At 36.1% G+C, this 13640-nt stretch overlaps 1 protein-coding gene across 2 annotated transcripts in view; it reads right to left on the bottom strand.

Annotated features, from left to right (window-relative positions):
* Nucleotides 1-13640, bottom strand: part of FBXL17 (F-box and leucine rich repeat protein 17) — a 501232-nt gene that overhangs the window by 160488 nt on the left and 327104 nt on the right. The gene's annotated exons all lie outside the window — the stretch shown is intronic.

The following is a 13640-nucleotide window of genomic DNA, read 5'->3' as shown; positions in this document are numbered from 1 at the left end:
TAAATAACAGTTAAGTAAAAGGGTAAAAGCAAAAAGAGTCATGAACCTTTCCTAGGAAGTAAGGATCAAGTAATTTGATACCTGTGTGTATAATCCATCAAAAAATTACTGAGTATCCATCTCTGTCTTGCAGATATTTTATTTGCTGTCTGGCTTATTTGTAGGAATCTTCATAAAATGTCAGAAAATTTTATACAATTTTCCTTCACATAATTCATTACTGAAGGTTAAATTAGTTATAAAGAGGACATATTTTTCCTTTAGAATATTTTTATAAAATATTGTTTTAATGGAATGATAAACATTTCAAAGTTCCTTGGAATAACTGAATAAACATTCTTTTTTGGCTTTTTTTTTTTTTTAAAGATTTATGACAAAAATGGAGAGGTTCTTCCATGGCTACAGCAGAAAACTTAAGACAGCAATACAATGCAATTACCATTGATACAGCTTATTATAAAGGGAAAATTTTAAACCTAATTCCATGTCATTTGACTTTAATGTAATATTTGAATAAACTCATAAAAACGGAAGAACAAAAGCAGATAAGACATTACAGGCAACAACTATGTTTTATTTACAACTTTAAAAATGAATTTTCATATGCTAAGGATAAAAATAAAGACCTTAGATGATTACAAAATCCTAAATTAAAAAAAAAGTCTGACTACTTTCTGCCATATCAAAGATACACATTTCATCCTCCTCTATCACCTACCAAAAGTTAACAGATGCAGCATTCTGTATGACTACCACGAAATAAATTAGTACAGAAGTAATGTGTATGTCATTTATTTTTTTCTCATGCTCTTTCTAAATAGTCCAAAAAGCCTGAATTTACATTTGATTGTGAAAAAACTCTAAACAAATGCCATATCCTCTCTGCATTCCTGCCACCTGAGTCTATAAGACACATGACAAACACATAGGAACATTAAAGACACACAGAGCCCACTACAAAAAAAAAACACACAAAATTGATTTCACTGTATAAGCCAGATCAAGTGCTGTTTCATAGGCAACAAGAACCAGTATTCATAGAAAATAAGGTAATCAAACACTGGATGAAAAGTCTCTAAAAACTGATGAAAGGCCATGAGCATCAGGTTTCCCCCCTGTGTGTCAGAGAGAAGTTTTTATGAATAGATATAGTAACTAAATTTAGCTTATTCAAGAGGCAATAGCCAAGAGATAACACATTATTAACAAATAAGCAGTAAATATCTTTTAGACAGAAAAAGAGAAAGGAAATATAAGAGAAAAGTACTTTGCTTTCACAAAGGATCACCTAGGACTTTTGCTCTGGTTTTAAAAAGTTCGGTTGCACAAGGTTTTCCAACTAGTTTTAATTACCCTGTAATCACAGCCACTGTGCTAGAAGTTATGCATAACATGGAAGTATTCCTTGAATAAAGATTCGTGGAGAAAAACACATTCCTTAGAAGATTTGTAGCAAAACTTAATTTCTTTAATGTAAATATCACATCATTCCCAGATGTGGTATTTGAGGAGAGAAACCCCAAGTTCTGTGAATGTGGACTGAAACTCTCAACACAATAATATTACACAAAATTGAGTGGTTCAAATAAATACCTCAAATAGCTATTGCTTTGAGAGTTGAAAGTGGAAATGGTTTGTATTGTCTTGTTACTGCAAATTGATGGAAATGAAACCCCACATCAACTAGCTAGTGCCTGAAACCTAGTGATTAGTCCAGGTCTCCTCTCCCAGGCAGCCTGCAGTGACAGCACATCTTTACAAGAGGCCTGCACGGTGACTATCCTTTCCTCTTGAAACTTCTAGAGTCCATTATAGTATGTATTTACAAGAAGTACATGAACATAACTCTGGTTTGTGGACTTCATTTATTCTAAATGATTCTCTGTTTTAAAGGAGTCCTGGCTGTAGTCATGACATTGAGTGTTATTAATATCAGAGCATTTCCCAGGTCACTGTATAGTAGGTATGCAGGCAACAAACAAGGTGGTAAAGGTCAGTAATTATTGAAACTTTTTGATTATAGGTACTTATGTAAGTTTTTTAAAGGGTATTTTTAAAATGGTACCAATAAAATAGAGAAATGTTTGTAAAGTGATAGAATCTTAAAGGAGAGTAAAAGGCTTCCTAGGTGACTTAGTCAAGTGTCTGACTTGATTTTGGCCCAGTTCTTAATCTCACAGGCATCATTTTGAGGCCCACCCTGGGCTCCATGCTGCATATGAAGAAGAAAGAAAGAAAGAAAGAGAAAGAAAGAAAGAAAGAAAGAAAGAAAGAAGAAAGAGAAGGAGAGTAAGAGAATCAAAGATCACATTTAAAACCTTCGTTTCTCCATCTTCTCTCCTATTCACAAATAATACATCAGAGAGTATCCATTAATCTCAATAATAAATTATAGTTTTGTCCCTAGGGACAAGCCATGAGTCCCTAAACTCAGAATCTAGAATTCAAATTTTTCCTATTCTTCACCCCACCCCCTGTTCCCATTATCCCTGAGGACAAACTTCAAAATATCATGTGATGGACATTCTCCATAGGTCAGTACATTCAAAGATTTCTCATTTCATGCATGACAACATAAAGAATTATAAAACTTGGGAAAAGAACTATATCCTCAGGGAAAGTAACAATCTATAAGATTATTAAGGAGAAATTAATAAGGGGAAAATGGCATAGTTGAAAACAGCAGAAAATCCAATATTCTTAGACTAGCCCATGAACATCAAACACAAGCCAACTAAACTATTTTCCCAAATTCTGAGAAACAAAGTGATATGTATCTTAACAAGAAAGAATTAAAAAATCTGGAAAAATCCACCCTATTCTTACCTCCATGAAACCACAGAACCACCTACCTCCTTTGAAACACCATACTCTCATTCTCTATAACATGAAGACCTGTACAAAGAGTTTCTCCAAATCAAATGTTCCAGGTTCCATATATTTTTGTTTAATTCTGCATTGCCTCCCCTCAAATTATTTTCTTCTTTGACAGGGTTCAGGAGAAAAAAAAATTGTTGCTGAGAGAAAGAGCAGGGGTGAAGGGAGGGTGCTACATAGGGAGAGAATCTGATTGATTGACTGATTGATCGATTAATTTTAGAGAGGGAGTGGGAGGAGTCAGGGGTGAGGGAGAGAGAGAATCTTAAAGCAGGCTCCATGCTCAATGCAGAGGCTGAGGCAGGCTCCATCTCACAACCCTGAGATCACAGCCTAAGCCAAAATCAAGAGTCAGATACTTAACCGACTAAGCCACTCAGGTGCCCTTGAAGAAAATTTTAAAAATTGCAACCATTGTAAATTCTTGAGTAACAGCTATTGAGTATGTATGTGTGTGTGTGCATGTGTGTGTGCATGTGTATACATACATACATACATATATATATATATATATATATATACTCTTCTAGAACTCCAAAAAGCATAAGAAAACCTGCTCCAAAGTATCCAGAATTATTATTTATAATAACACAATGTTATGCTCACTTGCTTTTGATAATGTTCTAAAATACACCTGAAATATCTGATGGAATCTGAAAAGCAACAAAAAGGTTACTTTTGTCAGCTATATAGGAATTTTTTTTTTTTTTTTTTTTTTTTTTTGAGAAGGCATTTACTTAGTTTCAGTGGAGGGAAAATCTGTCTCCTTAGCAATAGATTCCTAATCACCTGATTTATGTGAAGGGTAAAGGTTAATGAATTAAGCTGTGTAAGCTTCAAAACTATCAAAGGAATTCAAAAGAGCCCTGAATTATGGAAAACAATGGCTCATTCTACATACATACCAAATTTTTATGTTTTTTGTCTCCTACTCAAAAGCTGGAACATGGCATTAGTGACAATTGAAAAGAACTAATGAGGAAATATGACTACATTGCTTGCAAGAGGAGTGTCCTAGGAGACCTTGTTACTGTTTGTGATGTGCTTCAAACCCAAAAGAAGCTAATTGGAGCTGCCAGACACTGGTTTGCAAATCTCACTTTAAAGGACAGGCTCAATCACCTTAGAGGTGTGGAAAGAAATGTCCCCATTAGAGATGCATTAGTATGGGCTTGGTGAATTTCTAAATAAACTTTAGGATGTTCTTTCCTAAGCCACTTTTATATTTGAATAATAGATATAACTTCAAGCAGAGGAAAAAATACAACAAGACAAAAACAAGCCCACAGATTTAAAACAAAAAGTATGAAAAGGGCTGTAAAGTAATTGGCAAATAAGTACAATGGGGAGCTAGATATCTTTAAGACTGAATAAACGTGTAGATCAAACCTTAAAACGTCTGAAATGCAAACACATTGTAAAAGGGATCTATTTAGGGGTTCAAGGAATAGAACTTCATTTTCATCATTTCTTGAAACTCAACAAGCCACCCTATATTATATAGCTTATAAATGGGTAAAAGCATAAAAAGCTGCAACCCACAGACACATACAAATGAAAAAGGAATAAACAGGATTTAAAAGATCTAAAGAGAGCAAAAAGGGAGCAAACTTGGCCCAATCCTGTGCTATGAAAGCTCATCCTGACTTCAGGTCATTTAAATGATAGCAGAGGTCACCAAAACACAATTTGGCATCATATAGAAAGAATAATGATATTTGATTGATTTTCTAAATCCTCAAACTGAGTTTACTAAAGAATAATCCGATCCCAGTGTAGCAAATGAATTGGCATGATTTACAGGTATATTCTGCTTTCAGAAAATGCCCTATATAAAAGATTTCTATTTACACAAAAAAGGCATATTTACAGGTAAACATGTACAAGATGAATCAATTCAATAATCTATTAATAATAGTATATTTCCCCTTATTACATAGGACTATAATTGTATCTATAAGCACTCTATTTATAGTTACTTTTTCTAGTAATGTAATACCTTAACCTCACAGAAATAATATGCAGTATTATTGCTGTCTTTAACTTAAACAAGTGCACATAATGACAAATGAAAGACACAAAGCATCAGAATGATATGTGGAGTGTCCTTTGTATTTTATAATACACTTTCTTGTAACTGTTCTTCTATTCTATCCCATTAACAACACAGTACCAAATATATACATAAGTCAATTTTTCACATAAACGTCCAAAAATATTCTCATAGAAGAGATGTTCATTGCAAGAGAGATTTTTTTTTTAAAGGTTGACTTGCAATGAAAATGCTAAAGCATTTGCTCAAAGCACGTTCTTAATATACCACAGGGGCAAAGACTAGCAGTGACATGCAAAATGTCACCAGCTCCACCAGTTAACAATAGTTATCTTGGGACACTCATTAAGTTCTCACTTACCAAATGTTATTCTCCAGAAAGCCAATATCTGATTAGTGAAATATAAGATTAACTTAGTCATTTGCTACTTAAAACAGTGGAGAACTGATGCCCGTTTTGTCACACAAAGATAGCAAAAGGTTACAAAATGAGAATAGTAGGTGTTTTTTTTAAATGAGACTTTAATAAGTGGCCTACAAATGGATATGTTATTGAAACTTAAGGTCTACTGGTTTCTACCTTTGCCAAAAGAGGTGTTACACCTTTGAGGGAGGCAGAGCAGTTGCTGTCATCGCTGGTTCATTCTGGACCACTCTTTACCTAAGTGTCTCTAACATCAGGTAGGTTTCCCAACTAGTGAGTAAGTAGGAGTCAGCACTGAAAAAAGGAGTTATACAACAATAATATTTTATAATATATTTAGGAAAGACCATTACAAACTAGCTCTTACAGAAATATTTTGTAAAACAAGTTTTCTTTATTTCTTAAAGTGCTTTAAAAATGTTCACATAAAACGAAGCCTGCACTATTTTAAAAACACACATCTTCCTTAAGCTACTAAGAAACAAAATGGTTAAAGGCTCTTCTAAAATGGGTGGGGGGAAGGAGATTAAACTAACAAATTTGTGATAAATTTGGCTTTGGCTTTAATGTTTCAGATGTATTTATCCAAAAGTCTTACTTTTAATTTTACCCATTGTTCCATCTTTTTACCACAATTACACTAAATTATATAACAGCTTGAGCTCACTTCTTCTAAGTATTCCTCAAAATATGCAAGAGGCAGAAAAAAGATTCTAAGGTTCTATTTATTTATTTAACTCAACCATGTTCTATTGAGTGTAAACTCTGTGTTAGAAATATTCAAGATATAATCAGAAGCCCACATTATTATAAAATGATGGCCGTAATGGTTATAATCTTGATAGATCAGCTACTATTTATTTTTGTTATTGTTGATGATAATATTCCCACCTAGGAACAGAAAAATCTTATCATTGAAAATAGTTATATTTCAGGACTAAAGGAAATGCTAGAAGAGAAAGGGAGAGGGAAATGCAAAGGTAAGACTTCCTAATTCAGCCGTTTATTCGTTCTTCAATGGGGGAAAATGTAGTTACTTTGAAATAGGAAAAGTTAAGAATACTCCTCCTTTTCAGCTTTTTGGGATTCCATTAATTTATGACCAATAACTCTGGGGGGAATCCAGGCACTGCACAGTGTTGATACAGTTAAGACTGGTGCTATCTTTATGGTTTCCTGGCATATTTTAAGACAGAGGACAGAAGAGAAGGTTTTTAGTATCCTACATGTTACAAAAATTTATTGTGTGGAAGCAAAAGTCCAGGCCCTTAAAAAACTCAGGAATATAAAAACATATAAAACTATGGTCCAGTTTAGTGCATGATAATTCATCAGAGGCCACTTCTTTTCTGGAAAAAAAGTGAGGCAATACTGTGGCAGCTCTAAACCAAGCCCTACCACCACCACCACCAATAATAAACATCAACTTTAACAGTAAAGCTAGAACTATTTCAAAGAGATCGTTGGGCTTCCAAACAACTAAAATGAAATTTAGGAGGACTATTCAACATATAATTGAAAATAATCTTCCTGCCCATCTCTACCCCATCTACTGTGGTTGCTTTAAGTATTGATAATAAAGTCTCAATTCAAGAGACATCATATACTTTATGCTCACCTTTGGTTTAAAATGGCTACGACTTTAAATTATTTTAGTGGACTATAAAAACACCCAGAAGATGAGATTCTAGGCATCGTTCAGGAAAGAGTTAAGTACTTCCTTACCAGAAGACGCCACAAGTTGGCTTTGTAGTGACTAATTGCCTCTTTAACCTCTGTACTCTGGGAGCTGGCCTACGCTTCAATACCAGTTTTGTGATAGAGCCAAAGACTGATGTTCAACATAGACCTCCCATGACCTACGTAGCCAAGGAGTTAACTCAGACAAGATGCTGACAAAAGGTTTCCTTCTCACTTGGGAAGGCACACAATCTCTTTTTGGATAAGCCAAATTCTCAGAAGACTATAAAGCACAGTAGGTAAAGACAATTTATAAAAGTCAAAAGAATAGTTTCACTTTGGCTAACAATGATTCTAAACATCCAAATGTATCATTCAAAATTTTGTCTGAGAGATGGTTTTAGTGATAAGAAAAGAAATAGATTATTTTAAAATGCAATGAAGAGGGCACCTAATTCAATATCTTTGAAAGCTCATAATTAGATAGCAGTAATAAGACACAAAGAAAGGAGGTCAAACATTCTCCATTCCAAATGTTTTCTATACGCTCCAACCATTCATACTCAGGAAGCCTGTACTTTGTCATTAATTTTTAAGCTTAGAAAGTTTCTGGCCTGATCAAAAGCCAAATGAATAATTTTTACAGGTGATTTTCATTAGTGATTACATAAAATGTAAATAAAACAAATTCTGCAATTAGGAGAAAACTCTAGTGAAGGTTTCTTGTTAGTTTCTAAAAAAGAAGTGATGAGGAAGGAGTTCTGGATTAGGGAGCTGGAAAAGGGTGGGCAGTGGTAATAAAGTAACCCACATAATTCACCACAAAGAAGAAAAAAGAAAGATCACATGGGCTTGATGAAGGCAGGAACATTACATAAGTTTGACTTTACTAATACTCAGCTAGATTAAACTCTGAACCCTCTAAGGCCTAAGTATCATCACTGCTGAATTCATAAAACTTACTTCCAAAGCCCTGAAACTGCAGCTACTTTATTCTTATTTTCTCCCATATCACTGCATAATTAACATTCATGTCAGAGGTAAAATAATCTTTGCTCTAACATTTACAGGAAAGAGAGGAAGCAGGTCATGTTTAGTTGTGTTGGTACACTGAATTTACACAGAGAGATAACTTTTTTACTTAAAAAAAAAGGAAGGATTACACCTCTTTTTCAAAAAAAAGTACAAATATTTCTACAAATGACAATAAGGGATATCAATCAAGAATTCTCTTATGAAAAGTATATAGTTTACATTTTCTAAATCCCAACAGAAGGATGTTGGCTGGTTTCAGTTAATTTTTATCTATCTGAAGAATACAGAAAAAAGGGCCTTCAAATTTTCTTCTTAAATAACATTCAAGTAAATATAAAAGAATGAAATTTAGAAATTCCAGGGAAAGGCTATTGATCCTTAGTTTTTCTGGCTACCAGGACAATTCAGTAATTCCTAATATAAAATCCATTTGCCTATAAAATATCCATCTCAAGGATTCTCTCGTAACTCTCTCCATCAGTGAAAAGACTTATTCATCAACCATTTAATTTATATTCAAAAGAGAATGTGGTATGTATATGTGCATACATGTATATACATTTATGAATATAACTCTTAACAAATACATTTTCCCTTACCAACACTGTCATTAAACCAACAAAAATATAATTATTATAAATGCACTCAGTAAAAGAATTTTAGCAGCCTAGCCCCTGAAATGTCATAATCACTAAAATCCAGGTTGCTTTGCTTGGACCAGTCACCAGCCTATTCTCTATAGGGAAAAACTTCATCTCCTTGTTCCTGGGGAGTGTGGTGGAAAGCTAATGAAACCAGTGTGTAAGACTGATAGAAACCATGGAGGCAAGCATTACTCAATTTCCCCTCGCAGAAAGTTGCAAAAGCATGGAGAAGGAAGGAGGTCATTTCACCATTTGTTTTAGACAGTGGGTACCTTTGCAGGCAACATCACATCAGACAGCCAGCAAGAAAAAGCAACACTCCCAAACTCAGTACTCAGCTTTGTGTTATTTTAAACTATAAATCAAAATGAACAGCACATCTTTGGCATATTTCTCAATGATCTACTGTTGATTACAGTACAGTTCTGTCTGCATAAGCAACAAACCATGTAGCAAAATGGAGTAACAATATTAAGATTCCTGCTCTACACACACACAAAAAACACTGCTCTCAAGTACCCAATAAAGAAAACATGCTGCTATTCTGAGGAAAAAGCAAGACTTGGAATTGAAAAGAGAGTTTATTGTTTTTAAAAGTCATTAGTGGAATAAAGAGGCAAGAGCAATGCCAGGCATTTGAAAAAAGGACATCAGGTAAATGTGCTTGTAATTCAACTGCTCAGTTTTGTGCTGCCATGGGTCGTGAGACTATCATGAGTTCTGCCGTGATAATGATAGAATTTTATTAAAAAAATTTTTTGGAGCACAAATTCCTTTTTGTGATCTTTTACTGAAAGGTAAAAGCATAATCATCAGACACACAACACACTCAGACGCTTTGGCAAAACTGGGGGCTTTGGGGGAAATAATGGCAATTTAATGCCACATCATACTTTTAAAAAGGTGAAAGAAAATAGTATAAGCAAGTCAGCAAATGTGATATAAACTCAGGGATGTACTAGTTGAGTTAGTGGCTTGACTTAAGGTTGAGGAAAGAATATTGTAGAGGAAAAAGAAGAAAACAATATATGCTATGTATAACAATAAAAATATATAACATAATATATGCAATAATTCTTGTTACATGTAACATATATGTAATAATGAATATATAACAACATATTCATATATTTCATCATTAGTAAGGGACCTGAATTTATTTTATCTGTTTACTTACATCTGGCCTTATTCCACTAGAAATGCATACAAAATTATAAAAGAAATATTTAAGGCAAGAAGGGTAAGAAATACGGATAGTAAAATAGTGAGTCAGGGGTATACTCACCTTAAAGGGATTCATATGATTCAGTCCTGAAAAGCCTCTACAAGTGGGTTAAGATTTTGGAAAGGCTTTCAAGGAATCAAAGTAAAGAGAAAAGTATGATTATTTCTTAGATTCATAATATCAATGACTTAAAAAAATCAGATGTTCAAAAGAAGCTACAAAAGACTAGATATGCTAAATTCTACCTCTGAAACTAATACACTATATGTTAATTAATTGAATTTAAATTAAAAAAAAGACTAGATATGCTTGAGGCAGTTCTGGGGAAAGGCTAAGGTTTCAAGAAAAGTAACCAAATATTCTGCATCATTTAGAAAATTTCCTTTCATTTCTTAACACCACTATAGACTTAATCCACGAGAAACTGGACATTCAAAAAATTTAAAAATTAAAACTATATTGCACATGATTAAAAACATAGTGCAATAATATAACAGATTTAGCTACATCAAAATTTTGCTAAATTTTAACACTGCATGCACAAAATCAATCAGTTATGGATAATGGAAATATGTTTCAGATGCTCAGACTGTCAAAGTTGTGTGAGCATCTGTGTATATGTGTATACACAGTCCCTGTATTGGGAATGTAATTCAACTTTTCTAAATCTTTTCTGTAAAATGGAAATTACAGTATCTACCTCCAAGGATTTTATAAAGGTTACATTTCATAATGTTTGCAAAGGCTCTTTTAGTTATTCAACAAACATTTACTAACCCTTACAATGCCCCTAACTGTATGGATACAAAGATGGATAAGCCAAGTCTCTTCCCAAGGGGTATTCAAATCTTGTCAACTTTAACATCCTCCACACAAATAAGACAGGGTTATTTAGAACAGAATATAATTTCCTAACGTACATTTCTCAGAAAGCTAGCACTTTGGGGCTTTAATAGTTTAATAGCATATGCAAGAAAGAAATGTATGGTTCAATAAGTTCATGTTAAATAACTTTTTTTTTTCCTTAGTAAAAGGAAAGTAAAGCACATAGGATAGCATCAGGGACAGAGTAAGCAATTAAACATTAATTAATATTATTTAGGCCAAGCACAGAACTTGGCACATTAAAAAAATGTCTGCAGCAGGCTGAAGAACAGCGCTGAAAGATAATAAGTCCTGATCCATGGAACCTGTAAATGTTACATTTTATGGAAAAAGTGTCTGTGCAGATGTGATTAAATTAAGGGTTTTGAGATGGGGAAATCATCCTGGTTTATCTGAATAGCCTCTTAAAACAATTCCTAGTATACTTATAAGATAGCAGCAGATGGAGATTTGACAAAGGAGAGAAGGCAAAATTACTGGAGGCAGAGATAGGAGTGATTTGGCCACAAGCCAAGGAATGCTGGTAGCCACCAGAAGCTGACAAGAGGACTAAAAGATTCTTCCCTAGAGCTCTTGAGGGAGTGGTGTGGTGGTGTGTGAAACTTGATTTGGACCCAGTGAAACTGATTTGGGATGTTTGGCCTCCACAACTGTGAGAGAATAAATATTTGAGGGTTTATTGTTGTTGTTGGTAAATAATAGAAATGTTTAACTGTACCTGTTTCGAGATGTTTCCTTTTGTGAATTTAAAAAGGAAAGGAGACAAATTTCTCTTTTACAAAAAACAGAATGAGTTGCCTTTTTGTTGTAGATGGCTCCAAAAGAATTTAGTTTTGGTGTTACTGGTCTGGAATTGCTCAGGGTTACCGGATGAAGACTTGAAAGACAAAGCAAAAATCTGACTTGGCCCCTCAACCAGAGCAGATCAGAAAGCTGAGGGAGCAATGTAGGCTGCTCTGTAGTCCCTGTGGCAGTACCCCATGACCCTAAGGCTGCCCGGTGACTGCCTGGCACTTGGCTGCGGTTGGCGTTCAACCTGTCACGAGCGGCTTCGGAGAGCACCTCACTGGCTCCGCCGCGGGCGGTCGAGTGCTTGCCGAGCCCTAGTGTCCAGGATCCCGACTTTGGGCAAGGCGAGGGAGGACGCCTGCGGGAGACTGTACTCCCGGAAGCGCGAGTGTGCTCTAGGCTGTAGCCGGCCGGGACCAACCCCATGGGCAAGGCGGGAAAGGGCTCTGGGTTAGGTGGGGATCGGATCCTACCAGAACAGCTTTCTCTGTTCTGTCTCACTGACTGTGGTGCTCAGGGAAACCTGATTCACCTGTTTCTTCTTCTCTACGGGATTCCATTAAGCTTCCCAACAACTCTTTCATTTCTTCCTCATGACTGAAGAATCCAATTTTCTAGGCGGTTCTTTCTCTCTGGGTGTTTGAAAATTCCTCTTTCCCAAAATGTGCTTCAGGGGATATAGTTTCCGTGGGTGGTTCTCTGTTCTTTAGAAACCTACTGCCCCTCCCACTCCACTACAGGGCTTTCCTGGGCTTGTCTCTGGGACATTTTATCTCTGCTGTCCCTGGCAGACTGTCCCTCACAGGTCCTCCGGTCAGAATCCAAGTAGGATGAAGCCACCTTCATGGGTGCCACATGGCCCTGAGATTCCAGGGGGTTGGTTGGGCATCTAGCAGAGAAGAGCCTGAGCCCACTACCCACATCACCCTTCTTTTTTAGGAGTGTGTTACTCCCATAGTTTGGTTTCTTTTTAGAAATCTGCTATGAGTGGATGCTATTTTGGTAAGACTTCTACTGAATTTCAAGTTTCTGATTTCTTCCATTTTTGCATTTTCTAAGGAAATATCACTGAAATCACCAAAAATATTCCATGTGGGGTGTCTGGTTTTTCTTATTGAAGCTATTCTGCATAACGGGCACCTTTTAGCTGGAAGGATGTGGTGAAGGGGAAGTAGAGAGCGCTGGAATGTTAACACCTATCTTTGTTCCTACTTGCAGCTGAGGCCAGGAGATGACTCAGCCCAGGCCATTCTGTGGGTGAGATGAAAAGCCTGACGATGAGGCCACTATTCTGGCATTGTTTTAAGCTACCAAGTTTATAGTAATTTGCTATACTACCAACAGGAAATAAATACAGTGCCCAATAAATGTTATTAAACTAATCACTGGATTATACATGTGGCAACCAAGGAGTATGATTTGCAAAGGTAATAAGCTAAATGCCATTAATATGACGTTACTGGAGGAAGCAAGATGGCAGAGGAGTAACAGACTGAAATATCATTAGGTCACAGGAATTCAGCTAGATAGTTATTAAACCATCCCAAACACCTATAAACTCAAAAGGAGATAGAAGGGAAGAAGAGCAGCAATTCTAGGAACAGAAAATTGACCACCTTCTGGAAGGTAGGTTGTGCGGAGAAGTGAATCTGAGGCAATGGGAAGACAGACTACAGGAGGAGGGGCCGGCTCCTGGCAAGTGAGAGAGCAGTGGAGCACAACATTGGAACTTTTAGAAGTCGGCTCCACTGAGAGACATCGCTCCAGAGGCTAAGCAGGGAGTGAAGCCCTAGCAGGGACAGTGTGGTCTCAGGACCCACGGGGTCACAGAAAGACTGGGGTGTCTGAGTGTGGTAGAAACGCCAGGTATTGGAGAGGGGAAGCTGGCTACAGAGACGGAGACAAGGAGTGAGCTCTCAGCTCAGGGTTACCTTAAACCGTGATCTAAGGCACAGTCATGCCACTGCTCTTTGAGCAGGAACCCCACAAGTGGCAGATCCGGGGAGACCCCTCTCCTTTCTCCTCTGG

The sequence above is a fragment of the Lontra canadensis genome, unplaced genomic scaffold (assembly GCF_010015895.1).
Source record: "Lontra canadensis isolate GAN:19392208 unplaced genomic scaffold, GSC_riverotter_1.0 scaffold4, whole genome shotgun sequence".
In the NCBI taxonomy this organism is placed as follows: Eukaryota; Metazoa; Chordata; class Mammalia; order Carnivora; family Mustelidae; genus Lontra; species Lontra canadensis.
Note: the sequence above shows the minus strand (reverse complement) of the source record. Positions and strands in the feature narration are given on the sequence as shown.